General features: G+C 41.9%; 1 pseudogene; it reads left to right on the top strand.

Moving 5' to 3' along the window:
* Positions 1-118: 118 nt before the first annotated feature.
* Positions 119-4229, top strand: LOC120806711 (annotated as a pseudogene).
* The last annotated feature ends 8694 nt before the right edge of the window (positions 4230-12923 follow it).

The raw sequence follows: 12923 nt of genomic DNA, 5'->3' as shown, positions 1-12923 counted from the left end.
TGCCCTCTCTTCCAGTGAGGGCTCTGCAGAACCGGTGCTGAACCGACTCACTCCCCCCAGCAAGCTCAATGAGATGATTAATCATGCCTGCAAAGTACTAAAGGCATTCATGGCAAAGATGAAAATGCTGTGCAAAACTCCACGAAGACAGAGGAGACGCCAGACCACCGCCGTAGAGACACAGGACAAGGATGACCAACTCCAGCAAGAGGACATGGAGTCCACAGACACTGACCAGTCACCAGTCAGATCTGTAAAACCAGAAACCTCAGAGGAGGTCTCATCAGACGGCAGTGCGGCGAGCAATAAAAGTAAAGATGTCCAGGAAGTAATTAGCAAAGAGGTGAGTGATATCGTAGAGCCTCTTTTGGATCAAGTGTCAGACTCTGAGTTTGAGCTGCTGCAATCCGAATCTTCCCTGGAGATCAAAATGATTGCAGATGACATTGCTCAGTCAAGTACTGACAAGAGTAGGAGTCTGAAAGAGACAGAATCTGCAGGTCCAAGCCCCAAGTCCCAACAGAAGCACAAAACGTCCCTGAAAGAAGTGAGGACCAAGATTGAGAGCTTTTTTGCAAAGAGCTTTGCCAGCGCCTCCATTTATCGAATAGTGGCACAAGTAAAGACTAAATTCCACCAGCACAAAATTGAATGCAGAGAGTCAATCCAGTCATTAATGGCGAGTGTTGACTCTCTGCTTCTGACAGAAAATGCCGAAAAACAACAAGACGGAAATGAAATTTGTGTGTTTCGGAGATTCAAAAACGATTCACCTGCTGAAGTTCTGGTATTAGCAAAAGAACTCAGTGATCTCCTATACATTCACATCACAGACGACTTTATTCCAATACCACTGAGGAGGGGGGAAAGTTGCAGGACAGTGTCTGTTCCTGAGTCACATGCTGACATGTATGCTGACATACGGAACAAAGTTACGTGTTTCCTGGCCATGACCGGCTGGTGGGTGAAGTCTGAGGCTGCCAGGCACAGTGGCAAGGTGGCACGCGCTTTAATGGACGCTGAGTCACTGGCAATACCAACGCTCCCAGAGGAGACAGCACTTGCGGCAACGGGTGCAGTGTCTGCCTCAGTTTGCGAGGAGAGCTATGCTGAACCTGTGCAGAACGCAACGGCAGGGGAAGAAATAAACAAAATGTCTGTCAGGATACTGGTGGAGAAGCTCTTCACGCGGATATTAAACAAGTCAGAAGTGGAAACCCTTGGAAAACTAGAGGACGTCAAACAACATCTGGTCGAAAAAATATGGGCCGAATTCAAGGGTACCGATTTTGTAATTACCCCAGAAGCTTTTAAAAACCTCCACAGGGCTGTTTTCAAGGACCTGCGTAAGGAGTGGGGCTGTGCAGATATGGTGCTGGTATCCATGTGTTTAGCGGAGCCAGTGCTTGAAAAACGCATTGTCTCCGCTATCAAACATCACCTGACATCACCAAAAAAGCATAACGCCATCTCCAGATTCTTCTCTTCTATGAGAAAAGCCGTCTCCAACATCATCGGATGTATAAAATAGGTTTGCTGTCATTTAGATGACAATTAATATTCGTCTTGAAGGGAAAGACACGTCTTGGATTTTAGTTTTTTCCTTCAAGATGAAAATAATAAAGAGCTTCAGTCCTGCCTCGCATCCAGATAACCTCTTGCTCCACTGGTCTGTGTGCAGGAGGTAACCTAGATCTGGGGCAGGACTCGAGCTCTCAGGGCCACCTCAGTGCTCAACAAGTGTGACCTCACAACCAAGAGGTGAAGGTTCGATTCCCGGTCCTGAGCCTTCATGAGTGTGAGTGTTGTCTACTGTGGTGGCGTGGGTTTACTCCGGGTGCTCCGGTTTCCTCCCACATTTCTGAAACTATGCAGCAATTGGGCACTCTAAACACCCCCCCCCCTCTCAAAAAACACATAAAAAAATTATTCACCAGCAAAAATGAATAAAATTCCAAAAAAAAAAAAAAAATACAACTCAAACTGAAATTCTGTTTCTGTTACGCTCATGAATTTCCCACATGTGTATGAAGAACAATAAAAACTGTGTGTTCTGTTTCAACAGTGTTCATATGAAAGTTACTTTAGCATTCAAATTATAGTCATGACCCCAAATAGTTAGTCGATAAGTTCTGGTTAGGGATGTTGCGCTAATGTATGTTTGCTTTACTCACCTGCATCACCCAGTTCATTTTTACATTACCAATGAACTTTTTAGAGCTCCCTTTTCTCCAATATTATAGCTTTACTTTTACTTTAGAGTTTCATGCACCAGTTTCAACAAATAAAAATCTACATTCACAGATTTCTCAGTGTCAGTGTGCACCAATCCACTAAGTCTCCTATTCACAGTGAGCACCTTACAATAACAATAAAAGAAAAGAAATTAAAGGTTTTATAACATTTTCAATAAAGACAAATGTCACGTTAAAAGAAATAGAAAATAAAAGAATAATAGGTTGTTTTATACTTGTTGGTATGAGTCAGAGAAAATACAGCAGTGTTGTCTGTCAGCACTAATGTCACTGAGTGGATAAGATGAATAAGATACATATGTTGTTGTGGATTAATATTAAGGAGACCTGCTGTTCCATTTTAATGTCATTTTATTATAAATCAAGTAAAACTCTGTATTTGTTGATATTTCAATTTGTGTTCCAGGCAGGCAAGGAAAAGCCTTTTAAATTAATTACAATTATAAACAGGTGAAACTGGAGAAAACCTTATAAAAGGTCCAGACAAGAAGATCCTCCTTTACTGAAAGGCGTCAGATGGGCAACATGACAAAATTCACATCAGGGCCTGTATTTACCACTTTTGAGTTTTTTGAGATAAGGACAATCAATGATATTGAGGATCAATCAGATCAATCAGTACCGGACACACTGGATGCAGGTGATGGAGATTCCTCTAAAAATGTTCTTGGGTCTTTTTTCTTTCACCTTCCGTGAAATGATTCTCTGCAAAGTTCACGTAGAAAAAAAAAGAAAAGAAATGATGAGTTTATTTGACAAACCCACTCATGGAGCCTCTACGGGTGAATTTAAAGGGATGCTGCAAAGTTTCCACCAGGCCTTTTTTCCCAGAAATGAATCAGTTATATACATTATCTCATTGTACTGTAGAATGGATTCCAGAAACTCTTATTTGAATGTTCATTGTGGATCAGACACACACACATAAGGCACTTATAAATCAGTCACTTAAAATGTGCAGATTATTGTGCCAAGAAATTGTCTTTTTCACAGTCTTTTATTCACCTGCTATACAGACAAAATAAATGTCTGTAGCCTTCAATGACATGCATGCAGACTGTTCAAATATTTTCTGCATCAATTATTCTTATTTATTCCAAGTTTACCATATATTTAACCAAACAGTGTCAACCTCCTGCTTGCAGGCTAAACTTGGCGAGCAGCCACCTTTGGGCACCTTGGTGGACAGGGTCATTACACTGGCTGATGACTTTACCAGGACGGCACAGTGTCTCTAGCAGAGCCCAAATCTATCTGGGCTTTTCTCCAGATCAATGAGCTCCGCCTGATGGTGGCGCTGCAGGATAAGGAGCACACCACCAAGCTGCTGGGCTTCTGCTGAGACTTGTATGAGACAGAACATGTGGGCCCCAGCTCCCTCTACAGGCTAGAGGTGCCTCGTTACCTGCGGGCTCTGGTCCCAGAGTCCTGGAGCACCGGCCTGAACCACTGGCTTGTACCGGCCAGGTCCCAATGAGCTCGCATCACCGCTTTGTGGAAGAGGTCTTCCACAGGTCCTACAAAAGTTCCCTAATATGTGATGCCAGAATTGTAGCCCACCATGTGGTCTACAATTCAAAGTATGACTGCAAGATGGCCAATCTGCACAGTGTTTCCTCTAAGGCCGACGTCCAGGGGAATTTTGAAGGGACGGAGATGTGAGACTAATGCAGACTGGCCGGGGACTGAACGCCCACATGTGATCGACTAGTGAAGCAGTGTAACACTGAGGTTGTACAGCCAAATTTTGCAAAAGTGTGTGTGCTGTTGCAGGATTTTCTGCTTTTTGGAGCACCTTCAGACCTCCACGGGGATCTGGAAAAGCAGCTGCGCACCTATGTGACCACCCAGCAGTCTGGCAGTCAGATGGAAGTACCTCACGCACTACTCCTTAGCAACCTGGAGACATTACTGTGGAAGAAAATTTTTGTTCTCACAGAATGCTGCACTACCCCCCAGTGGCCAAAAAAGTAAATTAATGCAGTCAGGGTGACTGAATATAGTAGATTTATTCTTTAAAGGGTTAATACACATTTCTTGATTCTCATCTGAAAGGGATGGAGGTCACAGGGGGGTGTTGTTTTGCTCACCACATGGCAGAGCCCGTTAACTCATCTAAAATATGGTCCAAATCACCCGGAACACTGGCAAAATCCTTCATCATCGAGAGAATTCAAACCAATCGTGTGTATGTCTACGCATGTGTTTTTGTTTTTTATCCTAATTTTTGTTCTATCACAGACAGAGTGGATAGCAGAGAATCTTATGGACTTTGGCCCAGGAAAGTGAATGAGCCCATCAAACAGGTCAAGAGACGGCTCAGAGAGGAAGGAAGAGTCCATTTGATACAGATAACCTGGAACACCTGCTCTCAGGTCTGTTTTACTCTACAAGCCTGGAAAGTAATTCAAGAACAGCCTGTTCAAATGTATGAGTCAAGACCATTGTCTACTCCCTGCAGGAGTGAGTTGGGTTTTCTAATGACTGCCAAATAAATGTCAAGTTACGAGTGTCTGAAGAGAGATGATAAACTGTTGCACTTATTTGTTCCAGCCCCAGATGTGACATGATGACAAAAGCAATGCTCGTCCCCGAGTGGTTTCCTGCGGCACCCTGCAGAAAGCTGAATGTTCCCCGGCAAATTAGGAACACAGATATCCCATCATGCAACAGTACAATAAAGAGCAACAAAGGGCTAACTCGAGCTATAGTTGAAGGCTGAGAGAGAGAGAATACATATCTACGGTACAATGCTTGCCGTCATCGAACAAACATGTTCTGAGCTGTCCCTATTGTGTCAGGAGCCCCTGTAGGCCACTATGTAAACATCCCCTCTGTACCCCATCATGACTATATTCAGACCCTGAGCAGGAAGTGATTTCATATCCAACATCTGTCTCAGTCTTCCTCTCTCAGGTGGTGAACGTTCCCGGCAACAGACCTCCCAGACCAAGAAAGAGGGTGGTCGAGAGCGGGCAGGGCCCAGTGCAAAGGTCTGACTTGAATGGTACAGCCAACAAAAGTTGTTACCTCAGTATATTGTTATTCACAGCTCTTTCCTCCAGATTAATTCTTTATATCCTGAAAACATGTATATGTGGGGCCTGTGACAAAATCATGAGCCACAGCGGGGACATTTGTTTTCGTTTCTACTGCGTACTGTTACCCACATGTACTTCAATTTAAGTTTAGCTTCTATTAGCTTCAAGCGTATGATCAGTATTTAAATCTAAAGGTGCACTTGGCAAATTTTTGACCATATAAATTACAGTTACTGTATATTGACATGACTGAGGACTCTGTCTTACAGATGAAACATAAACATTTTTGTATTTTTCAGCTGATCATGATTGAAAATGTGAGTCTATACCCCCTAAATACAACTTTTACAGCATCGCAAAGCATTAATAACGCAGATTTAATTGTTGTACCACGGCTTTGTATTAGAAGACTTCTCTGTGTAGGAACGACAGAGGGTTTCAGTGATTTGTTTTGAATTTTGGGGGGGGTGGGGATTTTTGCTTTTACCAACATTTGGATCACAGAGTATTCACATCTATATCTATAAAAGCCCAAAGAATAATAAACCAGTAAAACAAACATAAAGATAAAGCAATATCAATCATATATGACAAATTACTGGTAAGCTAATCATTGAAAATGAATTTTGCGAAGTGAATTAAAGCACAATAATGATTTGGCCTTACCTGCTCATGTAGGTCATTCCAGAGCCGGGGAGCCCTGACAGCAAAGGTACAACACCCACTAGTCTTAAACCTTAACACAGCCAGCAGGTTCCTGTCTGAGGACCTCAGGCTGCACATACAGTAGGTTGTTGATGAGAGGAAAGAAACTCTGGAGCCTGGCCATGAAAGAGTATTAAAAGTAATCAATACAATCTTCAAATCAATCCTAATACAAATGACAGTGTAGTGATGCCAAAAGCTGAGTAATGTGATCTCTTTCCCTGGTGTCATTAAAAGTCTAGCAGTATCTGTTGTGTTGGTCCTGCTGTGAGGAAACAAGGGCATGTATTACAACTTTTGTATCTTTCAAAATCAATCCTGGTTATTATGGCAGTAATTTCTTCAAATTAAGGCAAGGAAATTGTGGTTCAGTGATGCTTACACAAGAAGTTATCAAATAGAGGTATGTAAAATTCAGGCAGAAATAGACCCAAAACTGCTCCTGCGGAAACTAAGTCTCATTTATTGTTTTCTCAGTTTATAACAATTTAAAAATCGAAATGTCTGTTGTCTTTATAGCCCTTTTACAATATTAACCTTGGTTTATGTGAAAACCAACATAATACCCACTGTGGACCTGTCAGATTGGCAAACACCTTCGACTCCACTGATTAAACCAGAACAAGCATGAAGTTGAGCCAAGGAACCTGCAGGGAGCTAAGAAGCTGACGAAAAGGACTGACATGCTTGGCTTACAATCGTAAAACCTTATGAGGGAGCTTTAAGGTTCAACCTGGGCCAAAGCCAGAAAACTTTTATTGCACGGTATTAAAACACACTCACCCACATATCTGTAATCTGTGCATGGTATGAGTAAAGAGAAAATCAACGAGATGTAGAAGTGAGACTGAAAGAAGAAATAACTAGGAGGCAAAAGGGTTTGATTGACTTAAGAGACATTAGAATCCAGTATAACTGTAAATTATTGTTACAAACAGACCCATTTTCTGAATACAACACTTTTGGTAAATGATGTTGTGTTAGTGAAAGAAAATGAATCACACTTCCATTCCCAGGTTGAGGGGCCAAACTCCAAATTGAGCCTTAAGTCGGTGAGCTAATCAATCCAGTACATTTACAAAAGCACTGAAGCTGAACAGAGGTATTACTCATTATTTTTAAAATGCCTGAAAACATGACACATTTGACTTAAAATCACTTGGCTTGTACCACTATGAAAAAAAAACTGAGGAAAGGCACCGCAAGCATATGAAACATGATTAAAGCTAGTTTAATAGTTACATGGCAAAGATAAAAAATAAATGTGTTTGATTTCTTTCAATTACTCTAGTCTGCGAGGAGCTGTACGGTAACATGACCAGACTTTACAAACCAAACGAAGACTGCTGAGTGTTTGAAAGTGACAGCTGAGGGGAAAAAAAGGCTGTTTTTCAAGAGTAGAAACAGTGAACGGACAGGAACAGGCAAACACACCTGTGTTCACCTTCTGGTCTAAAACCTAAACAAATACACACTGAACTGGGGTCACAGATTCTTCAAACAGGTGTCTTGGAGCAACTTGAGGTGAAAAAAAAGTACACAAAGCACATTCTAACTTACAATTCAATCGAACCAGGATTTCAGAGTGTGATTATACTGTTTCGAGTAACTACTTCGAGTGTGAGCTCTGTATTAAAAGCTGAACTACAACTGCATCAGAAGTGGTGCAACCAATGAACTATCTAGCTACCATCTGGGAATCCCTGCTGTGAGAGGGGCTTGGGAACAAGCTGCCACAGACAGAGGAGTGAAGGATGAAATGAGGAAACCCAAAACAAATGAAAGGTGGAAGAAACAGCAGGTGGGGGTGAGAAACAAACAAACACAGGGCTAGTTTTACACCCACCTGAACCACTGGCTTTTCTTTACTAGGTTCTGACAGAATAGACCATAGTTTGACTACTTGTAAGTGAACACAAGAACCATAAATATGCATGTGGTAAAAGAGACATTTCTCTTTGAGTATCGCAGTGGTGGAAGAAATATTAAGGTCCCTTACTTAAAGCTACTTTAATCAATATTTTAATATTAAGAATAAATGAAAATGGCTATGCATAATGTACACAGTTTAGCTCACAGTGACAGGTATTATCACCAGACTTCGCAGTTCCCCTCAGTTTTGAGGAGCTTTAGCATCTTTGAGCAAATTGTTTTGTTTTTTTTGCTTGCGGTTTTACAGCAGATCTTCTCGGCCAAAAAATTCCAATAAACCCACTGTAAACTAACTGCCTAGGACTGAATGGCAGCCAGACAAATTTAGGGACTAGCTGGCGAACATAGTGGACCATTTAGCAGATTTTTTTCTCAGCAGTTGGTGGAGACCAAAACAGAGCTAAAAGGAAGTGTCCAAAAACACAGCATCAACTGAATGCTATTGTTGCTCTGTGTTACTAAAACGTTCAGCATAACAACTTTATACTGCAACATTATATCAATGTACTCTTAACAGCTTGTTAAATCCGTAAATGCAGATTTAAATAAAAGTAGCAATACCACAGTACTAAAAAAAAAAAAAAAAAAACTTTTTGACTGTTTGACCGTCCATTGGATTGGTCCACCCTAATGAATTAAAGAGCTGAAAGGACAAAGTGCCATGCTTTTCTACAATCTGGTAACCCAAAAGTTGTTTTTAATGGCTTTTAACTGATCTATTTAGCATTAGTAAATGATGTATTAATCATTAATAAATCCATTATTACAGCCGATTATAAATTATGCCTCATCAGAAGGTGGCACCAATAAGTCATTAATTCTGTATAGTTAATTTTAATAATTTTTTAGAACTACTATTGGGTTTCAAAAAATAAAATTTTATATCAAGTATGAAAAGCAAAGAGGCTTTTCCTGCTGTCTGCTCAGGTGGAAGAACTGTCTCAAACAGATAAGTACTCTCAGCGCACACACAGTGCATCACTCTCCCACTAAAAGCTGTGAAGTGACATTGAGGGATTCAATAGACAGTACCAAAGGCTCGGCTACGAGATAAGAGTTAATTGCTTTTACTTTCCTGAAGAAGATTGAGAGCGTGGGGTTGCTAAAGCCATCTGCAACCTTTATACCTCCCAACTATGGGAACCCTTTCCACTTCCTCTCCTTCCTTTACTCTTTCACAGAGCGCTGATTGAACTGTGAAAGTGACTCGGTGCAGACAGCCAATGGACCAAGACGCTGATAAGAGCTGCTAGTGACATTGGTGATCAGTGGTCACACACACCATATGTATGAGTGTGTGTCTGGATGTTTGTGCTCCTGTTTAAACTCATCCCGCTCACTGCACTAATTAACAGCCACCATGTCCACACGAATAAAGATAAAATCAAAACTTCTGCATACATATGAAAACTTTTTCCTCACAGATACGTTTGTCTCCACATTTGAACACTTACATGTCTTAGTCTTCTTCCTTTTTTAAGGTTAATTGGAGTTGGCAAACTGTGAGTTGAGTTTGATACTCATGGTAAAGTGAGTCTTTCCCGGTCTTTCCCCAACCACATCCAAAGACTTTCTGTTGCCCAAATCTAATTAAAGGAGTGTCTCTGGTTTCAAGGTCCTGGTTGTGTATGTCCTCCATCCATCTCAACCGCCTACATACGATTTGTGTGTGGTACAAAAATGTAATGTGTCCTAAAATACGTTGCCAGTGATCATAATCCAAGCAGTAATTACATTTCCTTCCAGAGCATGATTGGCAGTAAAAATCAGTAGTATATAAATGTAATTTTTGTAGGAGACAATCATAACATTGTTATTAGATCCATCAACATGCTTACATGGAAAATGAGGCTAAGGGTAATCACTGGCTAGGATGGAATGCGATAGAAACTGATTGTTTGATACATTAGTGTGGACAAGGTCGTGGTTTAGTTGGAGTGGAAAACAACGGAAACAGAGTTAGCCGACAGCTGAGCAGCAGCTCTGTGATGGCGACTTTCAAAATCCCGTAAGGCCCCGTAACACCCAGTAGCCTCTGATGCCGCCTTTTCATGTGAGGCCTGGCTCATTTTTCAGTCTGATATATCCCTGAGCACAGACTGACAGGCTCTATGGGAAGACAGATGAGCCTGCAGAGACTTATTAAAAAGGGTAACCTCGTCGGGCACCTTTGGGCAGGAGCAGGAGGAGGAGTCGGTCTGTGGGTCATCACCCTCCCACATTAATGGCCTTTAAATCTTACCACCACTAACAAAGCACAACATATACTCATATAGTTTCTGGGAGGGAAATCTGAACTCTTATTAGTTTGTGTGTTCTCATGTGCAGGCATGATAAAATCGCTGGGGGTTTTCCCTATATGGGATGTCAGCACTTCATTATGTTTTGCTTCTTGGGAGATGTGTTTTTCGGTGTGTACATTACATGCTGGGAAATGGTACAGATGGTGCCAATGAACCAAGAGAATGATTAAGCGGTGGAGAGACTGAAACATGAATATGCGACGTGAATATCTGCAATCGCGGAGCAGGAAACCCAGTCGTCAGGCTTGTTTTGTGTCTTTGAATGCAACCCAATCCTGAACCAGTGTGGTCAAGGAGGAACTGAATTTGTTTTTGTTTTTTTTCTAAGTTATTTTCAAAAATACAATGGTGGCAGGGTTGAACAGCATATCCATGTACCTCCTGTAGTGACAGTGTCGTCTCTCTTTTACTCTCTATGAGGCTCATGTGCTACATGCAACACTCAGAATCCCACGTGCAAACGTTTCCCATTGCAGAAATCACAACAGAAGGTATCTATTTTTCACCTTTTCACTGTTAGTAGAACAGCTACAGATCACCAGGCAAAGTTACTGCCCAAACAGACCACCCTCTTTGCATACCTGCTCTTACATATAATAGATTTCTAATTCCACTCCTGCCGCACAGCGTGGTTTTTGTACGGCTTTTATCCCCGTCTCAGTCCGCCTTTCCCTATTGTTCATCTCCTAATCTATCAGCCTGTGTTGTGACTCATATATTATTGTAGCGTTAACACAGGGAAGCACCCGTTGCCCGGAAGATCTGCTTCTGGAAGATTGAGCCAGTAACTAAATGACGCTTCCTGTCTCCCACCCCCTATTCCCCTTCTAATGTTGCCTACAGAACCATTACATCAACATTAAAAGCCACATGCTATAGCCTTGCTAAAAGATTTTTACCTACTTGAACTGTAGATTAGAGCCGTATGCTTATATAACCAACACCGAAAACAATCATGTCATTCAAACTGTGGCAAATATATTTTACAGTCAACAACTGTACCTGTACAGTGGCTAGGATGGAAGAAATTCTGAAATTTTCCATTATGGGAACAGCCAGGGTTGGCATATTTTTACTAAAAAAAAGTAGTTTGCATGATGAACATTTGTCACATTCAAATGAATCGTGACAAAATAAACAGTCGAGGGGAAAAGTACAGACTTTGTGAACAGCAAATCCAATGTGAGACACCCTCCTCCAGCTCTGCCAAAGACATTTTGCTTACTGCCATTGCCCACCACAGTCCCTGCAGCAGAATGCCATATGAATCAGAGGTCGAAGGTCACAGCAGGTTTGCATTGAATCAAGCACAAAATACACCCTGACACATGTTACAGATGTATCCTCCACTTCTCTCTACCAATACATCTACATTTACGTCAGGGGGTCGGGAAGAAATTTAAGTTTGGGCCAAACAGGGCGGCTAATCACAACCAGGCTGCTTTAGGCTGAAAGAATGACAAGGAGGATCAAAGACGGGGGACAAGTGGAAGATGCTGCTTTGCTTGATGGTAAATGGCAGGGTTAACTGAATTAATGTGCATGGAGGAAAGGTTGGAGCAGCAAATCTGCCCGTTTTTCACAGCGTTCGTCTGGGTGGGGCCGAGCGGGAGGCGCGGGAGAGCAAGTCTGCAGGATTGAGATAAATTCAGAGGGGAGTTGAGAGGAAGTGCTCTCACATCACTTCCTCTCTTTGTTTTAGCCGCTATTTTCAAGGCTTGGAATGTAGTTCCTGCAAAAGGTGAAGGAATTCAAAACAAGTTCATTAACCTCTGCGTAGGGGAGCGCTGAGGTGGGAAAGGACTCTCGGTGTGTTGTGTGTTGTTGTTGTTGTGTTTGTGAATGAATGAATCTGTGGAGAAGGCATTGACAAGAGTGCATGTGTTTTCACTATCTCTGCGGCATTTTTGGAACACTTTCTTTAGTCAGTGTGTGAAGTAACCCAATCAAGTTCAACTGGTTTCTTTACAACTGTGTGTGTTGGATGTCCTGTATGTGTCCCAGGGTCTGTGGGAGAATGAGAAAACTCAAGCACCACACCCTCATCACATCCTGTGGCAGGCCTGTCCTTGTGTGTCTCAGGCTGTGGTCCAGAGACATACCAAAGCCCTGTAGTCCCAGCACACTGACATAAACACTGACCCTTAAAAGGAAGCCTGTGTGTATAAGTATTTGTGTGTATTCATGTGTACTTGCAGGCTTGCCTGTGTTCAAACTACAATTTACTTCATACGTGAGATGCACAAGTCACATATTCATTAACATTGTTTGACTAAACCTCCCTCCGCTCAACAAATCTGTTTCCACAGCTCACTGACACCTGACACTTCCATTGTTTTGCATTGTTAAAGACAGGATGTAAGTCATGTCTTCACCACCAGTCTGTCTACAAGCTTTTCTTAGTAAGTGGGTATATCTCTCTAGGGACATCTCAATGATGCCCAGTTCTCTGCACACAGACATCCGGAAATCTCCAGAAAAAACTTCAGTCCCGCTAACGACTCTCTAGGAAACTGCAGTCAGCAGCAGAAGGATCTGAAGTTGAGTTACAGTGAACTTTTTCCAGATCTAGTTTGACAACTTCTCAGAAATGTGAGGGAGATTAATTCCCCACCTTTTGGCTTTATTGCCTCGGTAGCACAAAATGATGTTTATTTGCAACCACTCATCACACTTATAAATCTGTG

The sequence above is a fragment of the Xiphias gladius genome, chromosome 20 (assembly GCF_016859285.1).
Source record: "Xiphias gladius isolate SHS-SW01 ecotype Sanya breed wild chromosome 20, ASM1685928v1, whole genome shotgun sequence".
In the NCBI taxonomy this organism is placed as follows: Eukaryota; Metazoa; Chordata; class Actinopteri; order Istiophoriformes; family Xiphiidae; genus Xiphias; species Xiphias gladius.
The sequence above is the reverse complement of the archived record's forward strand: the minus strand, read 5'-3'. Positions and strand labels throughout refer to the sequence as shown.